This window comes from Narcine bancroftii, chromosome 1 (genome assembly GCF_036971445.1).
Source record: "Narcine bancroftii isolate sNarBan1 chromosome 1, sNarBan1.hap1, whole genome shotgun sequence".
Taxonomy (NCBI): domain Eukaryota; kingdom Metazoa; phylum Chordata; class Chondrichthyes; order Torpediniformes; family Narcinidae; genus Narcine; species Narcine bancroftii.
The window spans coordinates 429,086,086-429,105,208 of NC_091469.1; positions in this window are offsets into that span (position 1 = coordinate 429,086,086).

Sequence of the window (19,123 nt, forward strand, 5' to 3'; positions counted from 1 at the left end):
CTCAGAAGTATAATCATTGTTCTGGCAGATGCTGGGCATCCAAAATGTAAACACTGAATGCTAGAAATATTCAGCATCAATTCAGAGAGAAACAGTGGGGGGAAAAAAGTGAAATGTCATGTCATTGATATTCCACCATTTATTAAAGGCAAAACATGATTTATTTTATTATCTATCCATTAAGTTGGACCATATATAGGATGAATAAATTTCTGACTACTTCCAGAAATTTATTTCTCAAGTAGACTTACTTAAGTTTATTCTGACTGAGACTGCAAGATATAGAGGCAAGGTATTTCCCTGTAGAATGTTAAAACAAACTATATTAGGTATTGATGCACCATGAATTACCACAAAAGGTTGAAGGTGTGAAACGGATAGACTTTTATTGACTATAGACTGGAGCACCAAATAACCTCATCGACTGATTCATGGCAGGAAGACTGGGGAGCATGCAAAGAGGTAATGGGTAGGATCCGTCTTGGGAGGTATGCCCAGCCAGAAGCAGCCAATCATAGTATAACAGTAGTTTACCACAGGTATAATTCTATCAAGATACACCACAATGAAACTGGAGAAGAAACTCAAATGTTCTCTAAAAGAATGGAAGAGTCTCAAAAATGTTGCAGTTGGGTATCAGCAAGAAAGCCAAATCTTTTGCTCATCAAGTATCTTCTTCAGCAGTCTGGTTCAGTGAATCATGTACAAGTTTCTGATATGTACAGTCTTTACTCATTGTTATATTCACCAAATTATAGAAAGGATATAAATAAGGTTGAGAGGGAGCAAAGAAGGTTTATGAGAATGTTGCCTGGATTGCAGTATCTTGCATACGGAGAAAGATTGAGTAGACTGGGACTTTATTCATTGGAGCATAGAAGGTTGAGAGGGGATTTGATAGAGGTATTTAAAATTATGAAGGGAATAGATAGAGTAGATGTGAATAAGCTCTTTCCCCTGAGGGTAGAGGAGATTGGAACAAGGGGTCATAAGTTAAGGGTTAGGGGGCAAAACTTTAGGAGTAATATAAAAGGATACTTCTTCACTCAGAGAGTGGTGGCTGAGTGAAATGATCTTCCGGAAGAGGTAGTTGCAGCAGGGTCAATTCTGTCATTTAAGAGGAGGTTAGATGAGTACATGGATGTGAGGGGATTGGAGAGTTATGGGCAAGGGAGTGAGTAGGTGGAACTAGTGGAGTTCACGTAAATTGGTGCGGACTAGAAGGGCCGATATGATCTGTTTCCGTACTGTGAATTGTTATATGGTTAAATGGTTATAACATATGTATTGTCTGCAAACAGAGCTCTTTGCCCAGAAAACAATATAGCATCTTGAAATGTATAAAGTATGATTGTAAATGCAGAATAACTGAGTTAAAACTTCTTCAATAGCTTAAGTAAACATTATGTGAAGATCAGGAACTAACATAAAATAATATACTCTGGTTTTAAGTTGCAAGATAATAAGCCAATGGAGTAGAATGTGGTGAGGCAATGCAGATTAAAATGCACCAAGAGCAAAGAAGAATATCAGCAAAACCATAGGAATGATTTTAACTGTGAATTCATTTACATAGATTTCATATTCTTTAAATTAAACAACAACATGCCTGCATAGTTTTGAAAAAGTGGAAAAAATATTGCAATTAAATTATGCATTGCACATTATAGAGATGTCATTGTGAAGGTGTTGAATCTGCAATCACATAACTCAGAACATGTGGCATTACATCAGCACATTGTGGCAAGCAGGGATAAGGCACACCAATGCCCTTACTTTCTAAGGAGTCTGCAAAGATTTGGCATGTCATTGAATGCAAATTTCTACAGGTGCATCACAACCTGATTTTGGAATTCATCTGCCAAGCAAGATAGCAAATGTAGCCAGGTCTATCGCAGGCTCTGACCTCCCATCCAAAACAGTATTTTATTCATCAGCTTAAGCAATTATTTTCTTTCTCTTACAGGCGAACATAGCTAACCAGGTAACCACCACCAGATATTGGTATTGCACTAATTTATTTGCCATAACAATAAGAGCTAACAAAGATTCGACTAATCTGTCCTGACATCAAATCTCTCCTCAATCCACATCCTGTACTTGGACTCCATTCTGAGAGCAATATTTGCATTTTGTTTAGCTTCAGTTGTGCTGTAAAATAATGCTTTAAAGTCTGGGCATTATTTTGCCTTTGACAGGTAATTTATTTTTCTATTTATTCCTACACTAATAAGGTGTAGAATTGCAAATTTCAGATAGGACAAGCTTACATCTTTCCATTCTAACCTATAATTTAGTTCAATGACTATTAGATTTTACTGTGATACTGAGATGGCTGTCTCATTGGCTGTCCCAAGTTCATTCCACACTTCTTGGTATAGTTCCAACCCACTGTGAAGTAGATGAGGCTATAAATAAGCCGTTAGACAATCTGTGTCATAGCTTTTGATGAGAAGTGAAAGTATTCCCCTGCCCCCCCCACCACCACCCCCCCCACCCCCCCCCCCCCCACTAACCGTGTAATGATAATGAGTTTATTGATGAAAATATTGTGGAATTCTTATTTTCACATGTAATTTATAAATGAAACAACTTCAATAGTATATGTTAAATGAATAAAGATAACAAACTCAAAAGAATTGATAAATATAAAAAGTGGTGCAGAGGCTTTTTCTGATGTTGGATTATTTTATGATCAGTGTAGTAAGGGGAGGTTTCCCAAGCCTACATTCCTGAAATGTTATGAAGCTATAAACAGGTGAATTGTTCCATCATATGTTGGAGGCACAGTAGTGTACCAGGTGGAGTTTCTGCCTCACAACTCCAGCAAACGGTTCAACCCTGACCTCCCCTCTATTGTCTTCATGGAATTTGCCTATTCTCCCTTAGTGCTCCAGTTTCTCTCCATGTCCTGAAGATACATGGGCTGGTAAGCTGATATCAATCAAGTTGCCTCTGAGCTCTAAACAGTGAAAATACCTGAGGATAGTTGATGGGAATGTGGCCATTATGAAACGGGATGAGCATGGGTAGGTGCTTGACGGTAGTGAAGACACACAATGGTCCATGCTGTATGTATGACTCTATAATTCTTTACATTAATCATATGACATTCAACACTCAGTCAAATGAATGCCATATTATTTTCAGCTTGTTTCCACTGCATCTGGGTGTAATTATCCAATTTCACTTCATTACTCATCTAAAAAAATAATCAGCTGTTGCCGATATCAAGCGTTCTCTCCATCAAGTATTAAATCCAAGTGACTGATCTATGGATTATTTAACTTCCATATGATGGCCACTGGTCATTTGTTGGGCTGAACCTTTTTTGTGTCTATATGCATTTGTTAGACTCTCAGTACTTGGAGAAACAAACATAAACAAAACTATTCCCGTGAGGTGTAAAGGGAGAAAATTAGCCACTACTAATCTGACCTTACTGGTCTGAGCAGGTGCATATCTTCGAACAGTATTACACGAGAACCAGCCCTTTGGCCCAACATCTCTATGTTAATAATGAAGCCAATCCAACTAATCCCATCTGTCTACACATGGTTTATCTCTCTCTCTATTCCTGTGTGTCTCCTTGGTGTCTGAAACATTGTTATTGTATCTGCTTCTACCATTCCCCCTGCAGTGTGTTCCAGCTATCTATTACTCTCTGTGTTTAAAAAAAAGTTACCTTGTACATTCCCTTTACATTTTGTCCCTCTCATATTAAATCTGTTATCAACGATTTGCCATTTCCACCCTAGAGAAAAGATTCTATCTACCTTGTGTATGCCTCTCATAATTGTATATATTTCTATCACGTCATCCCTCAACCCCAAAAGCTTCAGAGGAAACAATCTAAGTTTGTCCAACCTCTTTTTAAAAGTAATACACCGCAACCCAGGAAACATCCCTGTGAACCTTTCCTGAAACTCTTTTAGACCCTCTAGAGGATGGTCTAGGTGACCAGAACTACACATAATACTCCAGATGTGGCATAACAAAATTTTATACAGCTCTAATGTGACTAGCTAATTTTTGTATTCAGTGGTTTGACCAATGTAGGCAAGAATGCCAAATGCCTTCTCAACCATCCTGTCCACTGGCATTGCTACTTACATGAAGCTATGGACTTGCACCACAAGATCCTTCTGTCAATGCTCCAATGTCTCCTACAAGCTACTTTATTTCCTCCCCATAAGCATTTGAACCCCCACCAAAATGCATCATCTCACACTTATTTGGGTTAAATTCCTTATTTATCTTCAGGTTAAATTCTTTGTTTGAAATCTGCCACTATCATCCCACTGCCGAAGAAAAATGTCATCAGCGGCCTCAGCGGATGTAATTAAGTGCTTTGAGAGGCTGGTCTTGCAACATATAAAAGCCAGCTTCCCACCCATCTTTGATCCATACCAGTTTGTCTACAGGTGGATGCCATTGCCACTGCTCTTCATACTGCACTAATCCACCCCCCTTTTTTAATATTTTATTTATAAAATTCATTAAATTCAAAAATTATTTCCAGAAAGTTATACATGTGGTATATTAAAAAAAACCCTTCCCTATCTCCCACCTCCCTCCCCTCCCCCAAAACCCTGAGAAAGAAAAGGAAAAGTAAGGAAAAAAAGATTGAAGAAAGAAGGACTGGAGAATGCCAAGGGAATAAAGCATTTATATCATAAATCCTAATATTGGAAGATACCAAGAAGTGAGGTCTTCAGAGAGTTTACCAAATGTACAAACCCACATTTTGTAAATAGGGTGCCATATTTTCTGAAACAAATGGTGTTTATTTCATAAACTATAAATTATCTTCTCTAATGGTATAAAGCTATGAAGTTCTGCATGCCATCTTTCCATACCTAAATCTGTATCTGACTTCTATGATATTGCTATGCATTTCTTAGAAACTGCTAAAGCAATTTATACAAATTCAATTTGATTCCTAATTAATTTTAATTTAGGTCTTATAACCTTAATGTTACTCAATAAGAATAACATCGGATCCTGTGTGACACTAACACACCTTGGACACCAGGGGAGCTATGTGAGGATGCTTTTTATGGACGTCACTTCTGCTTTTACCACCTCATCCTGAGCAGACTGGTTACACATTTGCTAAATTAGGATTTTCCAAATCTATTTGTCTCTGGATTAAGGACTTTCTAATGAACCGCCCCAGAATGTTAAAATTGGCATTCATCTCTCCTCTATCATTTTACTCAGTATCGTCTCCCCACAAAGGTGTGTATTGAATCCCATCCTCTACTCTCTCTACACCCATGATTGTGGCTCCATTTATTCTACCAACACCATCACCAAGTTTGCGGATGACACAACTGTGGTTAGATTTGTTTCAAGAGGAGACGAGACAGCCTGCAGGGATGAAGTCCAAAGACTGAGAGCATGGTCTTCAGAGAAATAGCTTGTCTTGTATTCCTCAAAAACAGAAGAGCATAATAGATTTCATGAGGAACAGTATATTTCCAGACCCATTATACATCAATGGGGGGTGTGTGGAAAAGGTCACTGCTTTTAGGTTTGTGGGTACACACTTGGCTGAAGATCTCTTTTGGATTACTAATACCATTGCAATAGTTAAAAAGGCACAGCAACGACTCCATGCCCTGAGGATTCTAAAGAAGGTCAGATTGCAGGAGAAATTGCTGGTGTCATTTTATCGCTGCTCCATTGAGAGTGTGCTGGTCTACTGCATTCCGACATGGTTTGCCAGCTGCTTGGCAACAGATAAGAGAGATCTTCAGAGGTCATCAGTATTGCCCAGAAGATTATCAGGTGCTCACTGCCCTATTTGGAGGATTTATACTGATCTTGCAGCTGCAGTAGAGCAGCCAAAATACTGAAGGACCCTTACCACCCTGGTCATCATCTGTTTGACCTGCTGCCCTCCGGTAGACATTTTAGGTCCAGTAAATCACAGACAGACAAAAACAGTTTTTTACCCCAGAGTTATACATGAACTAAATACTGTCAAACATTGAATATTGTATTGTTTTATTGTGTTGTTTTTATATTTTATTTATTTGATTTATGTGTGCAACATTAGGATGTGCACTCAATTTTGTTGTACTTGTTCAGTGACAATAAAGAATATCTTATCTTACCTTATCTTTCTCAGTCATTCACTGCTTCTCAGCTCTATCATTTTCCAATGAGCTGCTTTCACCTCTTTGTACCATCACTGTTTGTCTTGCTGCCAATTGGAGAGTCACTAAAACAACTGCAAGACTGTACCTTGAAAAAACGATAAAAATATTGTTGTCAGAAAGGAATTGTCTGCTCAACACAATGAGATTACTGTACCTACTTCAGGACTTTGAAGCTTTGGGTTTCTCAACTGTAGGAAATTAATGTTGAAAATTCAGACATGAGCTGCAAAGGACTCCTGACCACTTAAATAATATTTAAGAGACATGTAGAGAGAAAGTCCAAAGTCTACAATCTGTACTGTTAATATATAATACTTGACGCATTTTAAATAATATTCGTCATCTAAATGTAGACTGGAAACAACTAGAAATTCAACATTCTGATAAAAGATCATCAAACTCAAACATGAACTGTTTTGCTTTCCACAGATGCTGCTTGGAAAATTGATAGTTTTTGAATTGTTTTGCTTGAATTTTAATTTTCCAGCATTTGCAGTATTTTTCATTTGGTAGCTGTAAGAGTCTTGGGAAATTACATTGACATTTAATGGAGCATATTATGTGGTCACATTATCTTAGCAGAAAGGTAGCAATGCATTCAGATTCACCTTGCTCACTGGTATCAATGGTAAAAAATAATTGGTCTTAGCTTTGCTGTGTTTAATTTTCAAACTAACCCTCTTTGAGAACAGAAGATAATTAGGGTCAAGTGAGTTTCAAGGCATTTGGATGCAACAGCCATGGTGGAAATGGTCACTCAACATTTTTGGATGGGACCTTATACTGAGGCTAAATAAAGGGTTCTGACATGAAAAGTTGAGTGACCATTTCTATGCATGGATTCTGCATGACTCATTGATTTTCTCTAGCAGTTCATGGTTTGCTCCAGATTCCAGAATTTGTAGTTATGGATTTCAACGTGAGTTTCAAACTGGTATAACTGGCAATTAAAGGCTTGAAGCAGTTCTTTTTGTGTGTGTGTGGTAGTTTGGTGATCCTATACATAGACCAGATCGTTTTCATTGAATAGGTGTACATTGATCATTTATAAATTAGGATACTTTACTGATGAGAAATGCACTCATCAAGCTTCCCTTGGGTCTGGGATCAATAAAGGGAAACTCCAAGTAGTAGGTAGGCCCAGTCAGGAACGTAGGATGGTTTTCCAACATTCTGTGCTGATACCATAAGAGATTTTAAACAGCAGTCAATTTTTCATTCACTCCATGGGCAAGGTGATGGGTGTGTGGGATTGGGACAACTACTGTTAGGTGTTGTGGTGAGCAGTGGCAGAGCAGGGACATTACAGTTAATCTGCAGCAAGTTGTTTACCCTCAATTTTGAACCATATGCATGCAGTTTCAATTCAATATCACAAAGAAATCCTAAAATAATTATTGTGTTTTCTATTTCCAATAAAAAAACACATACTGAGATAAAAGTATATTTAAATAATTATTCTATATTTTAGGTATTAATTCCAGTTATGCAATATACCAATTTTTAAATTATTATTCTTGCTCTCATATCTTTCAGAGGTTATATCCCAGTAATGTCCTCCAGCACTATAGCTCTTCAACTCTGACACTTTAATCATCCCAAACTGTAAAGACTTTACCTTCAGTTGCCAAGATAGTTTTCTCCCCAAACATCCTTTTCTTTCCCAATCTTTAAGTCATTTTTTTAAAAAACTTAATATGATAAAATTTTGGTGCATCTACCTTAATAATCTCCATGTGCATCAGTGTTAAATATTGACATAACTATCTGTATATTTTACCAGATAAAGGATGCTGTAAAAATACAATTTGCTGTTAATATTTACACCCATAAATATGGATATGCTTTTTTCTGATGAGGGTATGATGGTGGAATAGGAGGATCTATTATAAAAAAAAGTTTGTCTATGCAATAAGTTACAACAACACTCATATATTTTCATTAATCATTCTTAATGTAAAAGAGACAAATTTTATTGGGGTGTAGCTCGATATTTCATAAAATGACCACATCCATGGATTTTTTAAAAATCCTCGGGGATGACCTTTGGTATTAATGGAGTTTAGCCCAAGTAATTCATTCATTCAACTGATTTTTATTTCCTTTGAGTTTTAGAACATGAGAACATAAGAAATAGGAGCAGGAGTACAGGCCATCTAGCCCATCTGCCATTCAATTAAATCATGGCTGATTTGATGATAGACTCATCTCTACCTACCTGTCTTTTCCCCATATCCCTTAATTCCCATATTTTGTAATATTGTCTTGAATATATTTACTGAGGTAATCTCCATTGCTTCAATGGACAGTGAATTCCATAGATTCACCACCATCTGGGAAAAGCAGTTCCTTCTAATCTCTGTCCTAAATCTACTACCCTGGATCTTGAGGCAATTCCCCCTAGTTCTAGTCTCCCCCATCAATGGGAAAAACTTATCTATCAAATCAAGGCCTTTCACAATTTTTTTAAACATTTCTATAACATCCCCTCTCATTATTCTAAATTCAAAGAAGTATAGTCCCAGATCAGAAAACTCCAACACCTAGAAGTTAACACCCCACTGTATAATTGGATCATGGATTTCCTCAACTCCAGACCACAATCAGTTAAGATTGGTAAGAACTTTTCCTCCATAGTCTCCATCAGTACCAGAGTACCAAAGAGCTGCATTCTTAGCCCCTTGCTCTAATCATTTTAGACCTACGACTGTGTAGCTCAGTACAACAATAACACCATCTACAAATTTGCCAACAATATCATGGTAGTGGGTTTTATAAAGGAAGGGGTTGAGTCAGCACACAGGATGGAGATTGAAAACTTGGCTGAATGATGCACCATTAATAATCTTGCACTCAATTTCTCCAAAACTAAGTATCTGATTGTTGAATTCAGGAAAGGAAAGCCAGAGATATACAGTCCAGTGATCATTGGGGGAATGAGGGTGAACATATTTAAGCTTTTGTGAGTCATTATCTTGGAGGATCTTTCCTTGACACAAATCATGAAAGGCATCATGAAGAAACCATACCAACATCTCTACTTCCTCAGGATTTTGCAGAGGTTTAGTATGACAATATAAACCCTGGCAAATTTCTTCAAAGGTGAGTAGAAAGTGTGCTGACAAGCTACATCATGGTCTGGTATGGGGACCCCAATACACTTGAGCATAAAGCCCTCCAAAAGGTAGTGGACACAGCCCAAGACATCACAGGCAAAGCCCTCCCCACTATTGAGCACATCTACATGGAACGCAGCCATCAGAGAGCAGCAGCAATCATCAAAGATCCACACCACCTAGCAGAGGCTCTGTTCTCGCTGGAAAGAGGTCTAGGTGTTACAAGACGTACCCCACTAGGTTCAGAAACAGCTGCTACCTCTCCACCATCAAACTCCACAATGACAAACTCAGAGTCAGAGACTCATTTAAGGACTCTTACTTGTGCACTTTATTGATTTTTTTTTTGTTCTCTCTGTATTGCACAGTCAGTTTGTTTACAGTTCTTTGTTTGCTTACATATTTATGGTGTATACAGCTTTTTTTTGCAATACCAATTAGTGCTCATTCTGCTGCAATCGCAGGGAAAAAAAGAATCTTGTGATATCATCTATGTACTCTGACAATAAGTCTGAATCTGAATCTGAGTTTGGACTCTGCAACATTAAGGGATATACAGGAGGAACTTGTCATTTTCATCCTTGTCCTTCTTGGTACTTGAGGCAGCTAGCATAGGAGGTTCTATCGAAGTTGCCAAAGCAAGTGTAAATGGTAAGGACTTCAGCTATTCTGCATCAATGGTGGAGGGGAATAAAGTTTTGGGCATTTGGTGGAGGACAGTTATCTGGGTTCTTTTATTCTTGAGGATGGTATGCTTCTTGACAGTACTTGGATCCATTATCAACCAGGTGTTTCCATTAAAGTTCTTACCAAGAAATATTGATAACTTGTTACAGTTTATTTTTTTCATGCAGTAATATACAAAATTGAATTATTTGTAGTTACATATATCAGAAGCTCAGGTTTCTAATGCATTGAACTATCTGTGAGGCTGCAGAAGCTAAGGGAACACTGGTGGCTTACATCAGACCAAAGTTGAAATATAACATATACATTACAGTTTTTTTAAAATTATGCAACAATAAAAGTAAACTTGGACTCTAAATCTTGAACCTTGAATATACCAAGGTACAATTAAATTCTTTGTTTTTTTGTGCTATTGAGGCAAGTCAGCCCACATTTAAGTTCAGCAGGTAACATTATTATAAAACAAAGTACAGGTTTATAGCAAATTTAATAAGTGCAGGGCAGAGTGTTACCAGGCTTCAGTGACAGGGAAAGCTGCAGTTAAACAATGCAGTGTCCTAATCATTTACCAATGAGAGGTCCAGTTAAGATTTTGATAACAGTGGGAAAGAAATATCCTTGAATCAGGGGATTCCTATTTATAAGCTCATGTAGCTTTTGCCCAATGGAAGAGGTGAAATGCGAGAGCACGATGAAGGTCACAAGGGTCCTTTAATATATCGGCAGCCTTCCTGAAATAGCAGGAGGTACAGACGGATAGAATGGAGGGGTGTTAATTTGTACAATGGGCTGGTTCATTCACAATTCTGCAGCTTCTTGCAGTCTCGGACAGAGCAGTTCCTGTACCAAGCCGTGATGCATCGAGAATGCTGTATGATTTTCCGTGAGAGTTACCTGAGAGGCACCCTTGTTAATTTTTTATTTCTCTCTAGTTGGTTCCCCAATATATTGATCGAGAAAACTATCCTGTATACACCAGGAATTTATCATCCACTTGTAATTTGGCTGAGCCAATTAATGTGCTGTTTAAAATTACTCATGAAAACAATTGTAACTTTATTAAAGATGCCTCTAATTTCTTGTTTTATATTATCCTCTATCATTTCCACTACTATTTAGGGACCAAATCTGCTTTTTCACATTTCTTAGTTATGCCCATACAGGTCCCACATCATCCAAGCTAAATTTTTCAGCATTATTAATATTAATCTCAGTTTTAACCAGCACCACTACTTTACCTTCTTTTCTTTTTTTGATCTTTTTTTTAAATTTGTCTACTTCCCAATGTTTGGAAACCTTTAGTTTCCTGTAGTCTACAATTATATCATACTTATTTGCACTTACCTGTATGTTTAAATTTGAATGAAATGATATACTTTTGTGCGAGTTTGAACATTACAATGTCATATGATATGAATGAATATGATACCCAAGCATCCCTTGCTCCCACATCTATGTGGCACGTGCATGGTCCTTTCTGTGTGAGTTTCTCTGGATTCAGTCCATCCAAGAAATTAAATGTAGGGAAAGAAAAAAATCAGTTGATCTTGACATGACCTATTCATTCTAGTTAAAACATTTTTTTGCAGCATATTGATTTAACAGCCATTAGATGGACAGTTCATCTTCTAATCAATTTGCAACACCGAAGACACTCATCTAAATGAATCTGAAGTATTTCACTTAGTATCAAGGGGAAATGGTCTCCTGTCTCTTTAACAACACAAAGCTGATCAATTAGAGAGAACTACATTCCCAGAGTGCATTGTATGTTTAAATATTTTTTTGTTATTCAAAGCAAAAGATCAGCTGTTTATTCCAACTTCCCTTTGATGTTTTTTTGTTATGGTACCACTGGACTTGAATCAACTTGTGAGCTGATGCCTAGAAATCTTTTGAAGTTTCACCATGTAAACGTGCCTTCATTTGACATTAAATAAATATACAAATAAATGAAGTAAATGTTTCTTCAAAAGGACAAAGTGTTAATAATTAATAAGTGTTTCATAGTGGGATTTATGTTGGCAGTACTACAAAGCTATTCAGCCTAATCTCATGGAATGTATGAGGAGGGTGAACAAATGAAATCAGGTGATCAGAAAGCATCTGGTGAAATATGTATTAATGCATACACAAACCAAGCAGAGATTTCTTGAAAAATTTCCTTCTACTTCAATTCATTGGAAAGGTATAATCCAGGCATGGCATTACGAGGCATAATTTTCCTGCACACAGCATTAGCCAGGAATAAAGATGCCAGGAAGATCTCTGGTATCTCTATCCAGCAACCCACCTACCCCCATCTCCCTCATCGATGGAATTTACCGGGATCATTGTCTAAAAGGGTTTGAAAAATCAATGAGGATTCCTACCATCCTGCACACAGCATCTTTTAGCTACTCCCTTTGGGAAAGAGAAACAGGAGTATCAGAGCCAGAACCACCTGGCCAAGAAGCAGCTTCATCCCTTAAGCGAGAATGCTGAAAGACTGATGAAATCTTCATGTAAACTCAACTATTCATTCAACAATTATATATATATATTTTTTTTAATATTTGTATATAATTACTATGCATGTGTATCATTTGTCTGCATGTGTGTTATGTCTGCATGTATGTTTGCACTGTGTTGCACCGAGGACTGGAGAACATTGTTTCGTCGAGTTGTTCTTGTACAATTGGATGATAAATAAACTTGAAGTTAAGTTTTAAAAAGTAAACAATGTCATGTTGAATTCTGTGGCACATCTCAGTTGAAGTTTTACAGACACCCAGAGACAAGATTTTGCACCACATTTGTCATTCTGAGACTCAACACTCCTCTCTCTAATTGAATCCAAGAATTCCTCATGGAAAGACCACATCCTGTCTGGGTTGGTAGCAGAATGTCGAGCACCATCATGTTCAGCACTGGTGCACCTCAGGCCAGTGAGCTCAGTCCACTCTTGTTTCACTAGATCCAGCTCCAACAGAGTCATCAGGTTTGCAGATGACACAACAGTAGGGGGCCTCATCTGCAACAAGGATGAGCCGTACTACAGAGAAGAGGTGGAAAATCTCATGAAATGGTGTGAGAGCAGCAACTTGAGTCTTAACGTCGGCAAGATGAAGGAGATTATTATGATCTTCAGGAGCTACAGGAATGACCACCCTCCACTACACATCAGCAACTCCATAGTGGAGAGAGTGGAGAGCACCAAGTTCCTTGGATTCACTTAACTAGTGACCTATCATGGACAGTCAGCATCCCCTCACTTGTCAGGAAGGTGTGACAGTGACTGCACTTCCTGAGGAGACTGAAGCGAGCAAAGCTACCAGCCACCATTATGTCAACCTTAAATAATAGCACTATCAAGATCCTGGCTGGCTGCATCACTGTGTGGTATGGTTGCTGCAGAGAAATGGATTAGAGGACAATCCACAGGACCATAAGAGTGGCAGAGAGGATCACTGGAGTATCCTTCCCGTTCCCCATCAACATGATCTATCAGGCTCGTTCTCTAAAGAGGGCACGCAAAATTATTGAGGACCCATTCCACCCTGCACAAAAGACCTTCCAGCTGATCCTGTTGGGGGAGAGCTACAGGAGTATCAGAGCCAACACCACAAGGTTGAGGAATAGTTTCTTCCTACAGGCAATGAGAAGGCAGAATGACCAAAGGAACAGCTCACACTAACCAAATAAGACTCCCATCATCATGAAGCAAGATGTATTTATTTATTTATTTGTATAGATGACTACTTGTCCTGTATATGTATTGTTTGTCTGTATGTGTGATATGTCTGGTTGTGTGTCTGCATGTTTTGCAGTGAGGACCAGAGAAAGCTGTTGTACTTTTACAATTGGATGACAATCAATTAGACTTGACTTGATTTTCAATGTATTATTGCATTCACTGAGAATGGATAAGTCAGTTTTGAAGTCCGAATTGAGCAGTGATAGATTGCAAATCCCATCATAATCATGTTAACCTGAAGGCACCTATACAACTACAGTGAAACCTCATTCGAGTGCGATTTGTTAATCTGCGGTATCGCTTATAGCGCAGGTGTCTGTGGACCCCAGGCTAACAGTGGCTAACAGCCACAAACTCCAAAATGGATTCTTATGACTCATTTACAAGATGTCTATGTTATTATGTGGAGTTTAAAGGTCTTAAAGGTCTTATTATAGGGTTTGAGTCACAGTATTCTGTTTCCTGCTTCCTGAGTCATGACATATATGCATCTGTTCCACAACTCGGCTGTAACACGGTATGAAATCTTGGACCCCAACTACCACATGCTAACGAGGTTTTACTGTATTACTATATTAGTTTTCTATTTCTGTAAGAAGTTATTACTGGCACATTCAAGCCTCCTCATTGTTTGTAGCATAAATTGGAGTAAATGTCATTGAAATCCATACTCTCCACACCAAAAATATAAATGAAAAATAGCTCATTATTCACCAGGTTACAAGATTAGTTCAATTCTGGGCTACAGTCAAGTGAAAAGAAAAAGAAAAATAGTCAAAGCAAAATTCAGCTAAGCAGTCATCAATTCAAATAATTATTTTGACAGATGCCTCACTTTTCTCCTGGAGCAAGAAAAAAAACCTGTGCAACTATTAAATCCACAATTCCACCCTTTGATCCTGCTTTACCATTCACAGTGGTCATGACTGATCAGGAGTTGGAGTTGAGATAAGGAATTGCAACTACTGATTGAAATAGCCACTGTCTATTTGACTTTGACAAGAGTATGCTAACCAGTGACCTATACTCACAGTGATGAGGTTATGAATGCAAGACAATAGTTTTTTCCGGATTAAGATTAGATTGTATTGAATGGCCACAACTGTATTATAATAAGTGTGCACATGCAAAATGAGGTTCCTATCACAGTAGTAGCCCAGGTTTTCCTCTTCCTTTGGACTCCATAAAGGTAATATAATGAAATGGTAGAGTTCCACCTTTCCTCTCCAAGGAAATGATTGATGTATACAGAGAAGTAACAAAGATTAGCATTGTATTAAATAGATATTGGATTAACAACTTGCACTAAAGGATAGTAAAAAGCAAATATAGTTCCTCAGTCATAAAAAAATATGAATATATGAGATACACCAGATATCTACATTATAGACCTTGAAAGATAGGAAGAGACATTTGTCCAGAGAGAGATTATAAATCAATGTTACTTTAGTAGAAATAAAAGCAGAAAAGGCAAATTTGTAGGTATATTCTGACATTTGTATTCAGATTTGCTTAATGTTGAGAAGCTTATAACACCTGTTCTTTTATATATTTTTCTAGTTCATTGCAAGTTCTTGTTGGCATAAGACGTGGAATGACAAAAGAAAATAATTGACAGAAAAGGAGCCAGTTTTCTGAGGGCTCACACGAAAATCACTTTCCAGTGACCCCAATAAATCCTGCAAGTCGGTGGGAGTCAAGCAGTCAAACGACTGGAGTGTAGCAGGGCAGAACTTTGTCACGTGCCCCAACTATGCAGCTGGGGTCAGTCAATTTTCGAGGGCACTCACCAACCTTTACCTGTGCACTGCAGAAAGTTTCTGAAGAAGGTATTCCATCCAGAAACATTACAGCCTGATATGGGAACTGCTCTGTCCAAGACTGCAAAATTACCAATACTTAGCTGTCTGTTATCATCCATTCTACTGCCATCGTCATCTTAAGTTTATAGGTTGCTTTGGTAACTTATTTTCCAAGGCTTTAAGATATGTCCATGGAGCTTTAATCACAATTCTTGTCAGAGAGTAATAAATGCAACTCAGGCCAACATGAAAACCAGAATCCCTCCACTGACTCCATCTGTATCTCTCACTGTTTCTGGAGACCTACTAAAATGCCAAAGGTCTCATCCTTTCTGATCATAATCTTTTCTCCTCCCTTGTATCAGGCAGAAGATGCATGTGCTTGAGAACTCAAGGAAAGTTTCTTCCCTCATGTTATCAGATCCTTAATTGAATCTCACACTGGAAAAATATGATTCCCTTTCACTGTCAGTGATAACTGTTCTTTTCTCTAATCCCTGGACTATATTTTTGTACTTTTCTCCAAGCACTGCACAGTGAAACTATTAGGTAGAGAAACAGTGCTACTCTGAAGGGATCATCCACCTCGTCCTAATGCTGACAGCTCCAAACAGGTGTCAAATTTCCTGTTAAAGTAGCCGACAGCACTTTTCAACTAAAATCCTGAAACTACAGGTCTGTGCCCAAGATAGTGGTGCCTCAGTTCAGGAGCAGACCATGAGGGGCTGCAGACTCCAGCGAAGAGCAGACTAACACAGGGTAGCAGAAATGGGCAGAATGTTGAAGAGAAATAGAGGAAATAAACCTACAGGACAGTACTACAGTGGTGGACCAGCAAAGAAATCAGTGGCTGACGAACCCACACAAGCTGCGGGAAACGTGGTCGGAGAACCTGTACAACCTTGAGACTGGCTCATGGGAACCAAGTATTGGAGCCAGGATTATAGAGGATGCTGAGAGCAAGAGAAGGTCCTGATGGGCCTGAGCGCTGAAGGTTTCCTAATCATGTTGGAGGTTTGGATCTAGACTTCAGGTTACCCATGGATGGAATTGAACCTGTGCAGCTGTGGAGGCTGCAGGAGCTCTGGAGGGAAATCCACAGACACTCAGTGACTAAGAATGGACTCTCTTTTGCTTTTCTTTCTCTCATACTGTAAGGAGCATCAGGTAATGGTTTGGCAAATGTTTATCTGCATTACAGCAGGCAGAAGGCGATTTAATGTAATATTACATATTGCCTACTATTACAGAATAATAAAGGAATCTTGGATGTTGCATCTTGAATCTTGAATTTGATTGTCTGGATAACACACAAAACAAAACTTCTTAGTTAATTTTGGTACATGAGATAATAAAACAATTCATTCAATCATTCTTCATTCCACTATCTTCCAATCCATGTAATACTGAACATTTGTCTAAAACAGTGGTTTGCAACCTTTTTCCTTCCACTCACCTACCACTTTAAATAATCCCTATGCCATTGGTGCTCTGTGATTAGTAAAGGATTGCTTAAAGTGGTAGGTGAGGGGGGAAGCAAAGGTGGAGAATCACTTCTCTAGACCCAATGGTTACTGAAATATTTTGCTTGACAAAAATTGTCATTGGCCCATTTCCTTTGCAGTTATGAAACCATGCACATAACAAGTCAATTAGGTACAATTAAAACAGTGGTTCTCAACTTTTTTCTTTCCATCCACATAAGAAATCCCTTACACAGAGCACCTGTGGCATAGGGAATACTTAAAGTGGTATGTGAGTGGAAAGAAAAAGGTTGAGAACCACTGGTCTAAAAGGTCCCAGATTCGGTCTTTGCTTGGCTTGAGTTCAGTTAGCTGACCTCATGAAAGAACTTGCATACTTATTGATTACCTTGAATTCACAATATTAGACAATTTGGCTGAACAATTCAAGATTGTAACTACCATTATCAGACTCAGAGACTGAAACTCATGTTTGTTAATGTTAACACCTCAGTGAGGAATTAGTAAGAAGCAGGATTAATAACAAATCACACAACCCTTTGAGAGAAATTAATAAAATTATTTCATGGAGGAGGATATCAAATTCTTTGAAGTCTCGGATATTAAGGAATTATTGGACTGTTCACAAAGTGCTTTGCCATCATGGTTCACTGAGGAGGCAAGAACACTGATTAAAACTTCATGGACATATCTTAAAGTCTTGGAAAATTAGTTACCAAAGCAACCTACAGAGGAGAGTTAACTTAAGTTTACTATGGAAGTAAAAATGGGTGACAATATCTTCAGGCAGCCAGGTATTGCTATTTTGGAAGTGGATTGCAAGAAACCAAAGGGAAGTAGATTCTTTTTTATTGTAAGGCTCAAGGAAAGAATTATTCAACCAACCCTCACAACTGAGCCTCCTTTATCCTAACACCCTCCACCAGTTCCTCCCTGCTACTGAGAAATTCCCAGCAAGTATACAACATTCAAGATTCCATTATTGTCATGTGATACTTCAATATTACATGGAATTTGCTTTTGTCTGCTGTAAGGCAGACAGATTTGCCATTGGCAGAAATTGTCTGAAGGAGTCAGAGAAAGAGGAGCAAAAGAGAATCCGTTCCGTGTCACCGAGTGGCCGTAGATTCGCCTCCAGTGCTCCCACAGCCCCAACAGCAACACAGAGGTCAGTCTAAACCATCAGCAGCCCAATCTCAAATCCCCCACCTGAAACACGATCCTCAACACCTTCTTGCATCCTGATACCCTTTCAGCCAGTCTCGAGCCAGTGACTGGCATCACTGCCTGATGAAAAGCCGTCGACCACAGTTGCCAGAAGCCTGCAGCCTGCATAGGTTCCTCACCTCAAGTCACCAATGCCCTGTGTGTTCTTCAGCCGCAGAACCCCTCACTGGTCCGACGCCATGATCATTATCTGGGGTGGGGGAGGTAATCTCCTCTACTTCACCTCATATGGGAGATGATCTCCCCATTTTCTGCTGCCCTGCAGCAGCCCTCTCCTCCCTTGAAGTCTGCAACCCCTTGTGGCTGCAGCTGATCATAGGTGCTGCCAACTTGGGCGCAGACCCTCTGGTCACAGTATCTTTAAATAAAAGGTACTGTCGGTTCCTTTAGCAGGCTGTTTACAGCCTGTACGGAGCTGACAGCAGTCAGACTGGGTGGTTAGATTCTGTAGGAGTGCTGTGTCTCTGCTCCCTATTCTCCTTGGATCCATGCTCTTCGTAGCTCTGCCATAACAGCAGCGCAAGAAGAAGAGCATGATCCTGATTACCTACTGGGGATATATGATATATTTGATCTGACACTGACACAAAATAAAAACTTAGGTGAGAACACATTAAAATATGAACCAACCTGGCTAGTATAAGAGGCTAAAAGAGTTTTGCATTCCTTTAGACCTAACAAACTCAAAGTCAGTGATTCTTAACCTTTTTCTTTCCACTCACATACCACTTTAAGTATTTCTTATGCTATAGGTGCTTTGTGATTAGTAAGGGATTGCTTAAGGTGATATGTGGGTGGAAAGAAAAAGTTTGAGAACCACTGTTTTAATCGTACCTAATTGACTTGTGATGTGCACAGTTTAATAACTCCAGAGGAAATGGGCCAATAACAATTTTTCTCAAGC